The sequence below is a fragment of the Megalobrama amblycephala genome, linkage group LG17, assembly GCF_018812025.1.
Source record: "Megalobrama amblycephala isolate DHTTF-2021 linkage group LG17, ASM1881202v1, whole genome shotgun sequence".
NCBI lineage: Eukaryota > Metazoa > Chordata > Actinopteri > Cypriniformes > Xenocyprididae > Megalobrama > Megalobrama amblycephala.
In genome coordinates, this window is record NC_063060.1 from 25,776,155 (window position 1) to 25,780,884 (window position 4,730).

The 4,730-nt window shown below is 36.0% G+C and overlaps 1 long non-coding RNA gene across 1 annotated transcript; it reads right to left on the reverse strand.

Moving 5' to 3' along the window:
• Positions 1-629: 629 nt before the first annotated feature.
• On the reverse strand, positions 630-1,893 carry LOC125250877. The gene is made up of 4 exons (XR_007180887.1): positions 1,849-1,893; positions 1,649-1,730; positions 1,492-1,573; positions 630-1,162 (listed from the first exon to the last, which is right to left on the reverse strand). It is a non-coding gene; the product is annotated as an uncharacterized LOC125250877 (long non-coding RNA).
• Positions 1,894-4,730: the final 2,837 nt, after the last annotated feature.

Here is a 4,730-nt window from a genome sequence, read left to right on the forward strand (position 1 = left end):
GATTACAGTTCAGACTCCGTGTCATTGTTTACATGGTCGTCAAGGATACGCAGAGCGAACGTGGGCAGCCATGGCGTCATTTTCAAAAGTCTCCATTTCGGTCTGTTTATACGGAAATGCATCCCTAGTGTTTTTAAACTAAAATGGGGTCTGCAGCGTTTTAGAAAGTCTCCCTTTTTGAAGTTCGAAAACGACGGTGTAGCGTAACCGTAGCAAAACTTATGCATTTTAAAACAAAAAATTACTAAACGGGGCCTAAATTTGCTCTGTTCATGAAAATAGTTCCACACAAAACCAAAGCCACATAAAATTGCCTGTTGCTAAGCAACAACCCAACAAAGTGGAATTTCCTTTTCTAATGAATCAGTGTTTTTGAGCAAATCGTTGAGTGGATGATTCAATGACTTACTCCTAATTAGAGTCAGTTCTTTCTTGCATGAATCAGTTTTCTAAATCATATGAATCATAAGTCATTTGTCACCACCTACTGTCAATGAAAAATCTCCAACACTAATGCACAGACTGACAAACAAATACTGGCAAGCAGATCTGTGACAAACAGTGAAAAATCACAGTGCTGTTGGACTAGATATCAGTACACTTGGCTTGACCACTCAGATTCAAGGATTGCAACTAACTTTTTATTAGTTAATACGTGGCTTTCATCATCTACTCAGTTTAATGGGGTAAGTATCCCCTTTATTTTTCAGCATCAATGATATAGGGCAGAGATATATAGGTAAATTGAAAGAAATGGTAGAGTGAAAAGTAGGGCAGCAGTCATCCCTCTCCAATGTCAGACATTTTAATAGGCCCTTCTCAGTGTGTTCCCTGTAATTTTACTGCATTACACTAACACCGCATCAGCTTTCACTGGCTTTGATGAAAATGACAATAATTATAGCAATTGTGTTCTCTACCAGGGTAAACAAGGCTGGTAATGTATTTTGTGACACCTAGGGTCCCTGCTGGAATAGTCACAGCATCGAGTCACACCATGGGCCACAACACCAAAGCTCGGGAGACCACGTGAAAATTGGACGAGCTCTTTCAAATTATCAGCCAGCGTTTCATCAAAGCCATGCTGTCAGTAAATGTTTTCACAGAAAGGGAAAAGGTCATGGAGGTGTGTTTAAGATTGAGGCGAAGAAATTGTTGTCACCTAAGAAAATGGGAAAATGGAGTCATGTATCAGTATGTTATTTACAATATGGGTATTGAAAATAAGCCTCAGACAAACAGATATGGCTTTCTCTTGACATCTAAGAAAACAAGTCATGTGGTCAGGCTTTCTTGCATGTTATTTTTCTCTTTTTGTTCTGCATGTAAATAATACATATTATCCATGATTCTAGGGTTGTGACCTTCATAGGAGGCAGAACTTACAATGAAGATGCCTCAATGTTCATTTTAAGAAAGCTGTTTATCTTATGGAGTCAGTCATAGAGGGTGCATATGTCACAGATTCTGCAGTGAAAGTTACATACTCACCTAGATACGCACTTACTCCAACAGCAATGAGGTGTGCGCTTCACTCTGGTCCCTGGTCCATCTTCACTACCTCCTCTTCAACCTGTTAAAATGGCAAAGACTCTGTTATTCCTCTCATCCATTATCCAAAACCCCACAATACCTTTGATTAACTCACCTGCGTGTGTTTAGCATGTGTGCAATAAAGCTCTGTCGTGTTTGCTGCTAACCTCTGATGTTCCCTGACAGCATTAACTCCCCTGACAGTCATTTGTTTATAATATGAACAGTGACTCATTATTCATTTATATATTTATTGTATGTTGTATTTGAAAGTACATTTTTTGCGGACTTTTAAAGAGTACTTAAAAAAATTACCTTAAAAGAATATACTTAAAGGATTAATTCACTGTAACGACGTCAGTAGATGTGGGAAGAAGGAGGCGGGAACCGGCGAACGTTCAACAGTTTAATTCAAAATAAGCAAAGAACAAAACGAAAGTAATGCCGACAGACCCTCGCGGACGTCTGCCGGCCACACAAACATAATAAAACATAGCATAAAGTCCAGGCCTGGTCCTCTCTCGTCCTCCACGGTCGTCGCTCCTCCTTTTATGCTCCCGGAGCTCCTCCGTGAGAGACTCGAGGCCGGCGCGCCTCCCAGGTGTAGCTCGTTAACTCTCGCGCCACCGGCCTCGCGCCGTTCCCTCACGGCTCTCGCCCGCCCTGGTCGCCACATTCACTTTCAAATTAAAATTTCCTGATAATTTATTCACCCCCATGTCATCCAAGATGTCCATGTCCTTCTTTCTTCAGTCGAAAAGAAATTAAGGTTTTTGATAAACATTCCAGGATTTTTCTCCATATAGTGGACTTCAATGGATCCCAAACGGTGCAGCTTCATCAGCTGCGATCCCAGACTAAATAAGGGTCTTATCTAGAGAAACCATCACTCATTTTCTAAATTTTTTTTAAAAAATTTTGTTTTAACCATAAATGCTCATCTTCAACTAGCTCTCCTCTTCTTCTCTATTTGAATTCCAGCAGTGTAGATGCTAAGTGTATTACTGCCCTCCACAGGTCAAAGTTTGAACTAAATTGTCATATTCAATATGCTAGTGCAAGTATATAACAATTATTTCAAACTTTGACCTGTGGATCAAATCCTGGAATGTTTATCAAAAACCTTAACTTCTTTTCAACTGAAGAAAGAAGGACATGGACATCTTGGATGGGGGAGACTAAATTATCAGGACATTTTTATTTGAAAGTGAACTAATCCTTTAAGTGTGAAAGGTAATGTTATTTATAATCAAAAATGTATTTCATATTAAAGGTTAGTTCACCCAAAAATGAAAATGTCATTTATTACTCACCCTCATGCCATTCCACACCCGTAAGACCTTTGTTATTCTTCGGAATGCAAATAAAGATATTTTTGTTGAAATCCGATTGGCTCAGTGATGCCTGCATAGGGAGCAATGACATTTTCTCTCTCAAGATCCATAAAGGTACTAAAAACATATTTGAATCAGTTCATGTGAGTATAGTGGTTCAATATTAATATTATAAAGCGACAAATATTTTTGGTGTCCCAAAAAAACAAAATAACGAATTATATATTGATTTTAATCAATAATTTTGTGTCGAATCAGCAGTTCGGAGCACCAAAAATGAAAATTCTGTCATTACTCGCCCTCATGTCGTTCCACACACTCGTAAGACCTTCGTTCATCTTCAGTTAAGATTTTCGATGAAATTCAAGAGCTGCATCTGGAAGAATGTACCATTACTTCATTCTCTACAGATAAAGAGTGTTATATTAGACAGCAGCATGTCTTTCAAAAATCATATTTCAGTGAAAAAGTGTACTTAAGTATGTTAAGAAACAAGTCATGAATGTGTACTGTCTTTAAGCACACTTAAGTGGCCTTTTATTTTGTTAATATTATCTGCGATAAGTTTTTAAATATACAGTGTATATATACTTTTTATGATTTGAAGTACACTAAAACTATGTAACAGTAACTATATACTATATAACAGCTTGTACATTTTTAAAATCTTTCTAATTCAGTTGTTGTTTTTGAACACACAAATGTGGACAGGGTGCACAATTGACCCCGCAAAGATCTGACAGTGCCACTGCATGTTTTATGTAAATATTGATCTTTGTATGAATTAACGGAGAAAGTGGACGTATTTAATGTTAATTTCAATTAAGCATTTAATTGATGTTGTGTTCAGATGAAGAACACAAAATGTACCTGCAAACAAATGTGAATGACAAACAGTAAAATGTGCCTTTGAAATGTTGGTGTTTAAAAACACAGCTAGACATTGCCAATTTATCAGCAAAAGGGATCTAGGAATCATTTTAGACATCTCATAAATTATAAATTAGATGCATGTTATGTAACTAAATATAAATGTGCTATGTGCAGCAGCAGGTCACAACAGATTCACCTGCTGGAAAACGAAACAAATAAAAATTGAGTATGGCATTGTTTTGTTCTGGTTAATGGACGGGTTTCTCTTACATCAAAATAGTATACTGCATGTTCTGCACTACTTGAGCTGTACAAATGGAAAAAAATCCTTTTAACAAAGAGTAAACCAAAGTTAATACTTTATTCAAACAATAATTTCCTGTACGTGAGATCCTAATAATCTGTTGAGGATCCTGAAGGACAATCGTCCTTGTGAAAAAGTGTGCTTAATTGTATTGAATGTACAATGTACAGTGCACTTCAAATCTTAAAAGTGTATTTTAAAAAACTGTACTTGCAGATAATATAATATTAATGAAATAAAAGGCCACTTAAGTGAACTTAAAGAGAGTATGCTTTCATGACTAAGTTCATAGCTAATTTAATTTAAATTCAAACTATCATACATTTTCATTTAATTGTAAATGTACTTAAGTTATACACTTTATTTTTTAAGGTGACCTTGTTATAGTATAACATTTAAGTACTGAGTAATATTAATTAACATCATGTTCTTGTATAGGGTTATGAATAGAGATTGGTTTATGGTTAGTTGCATTTAATTATGCATAATTTATACTTATTAGTAACTACATGTAACGTGTAACAAGGACACCTTAAAGTGCTACCAAGTATGCTAAAGTATAAAGTAAACTTCTTTTTTTTCACCAAAAATGGGGGAAAACAGTCCAAAAATAAAAACAATTAATAAATGAGGTGCTGTTCTACGTTCAAACCCCTCTGTTGAATTAATAACTACAATGACCAATA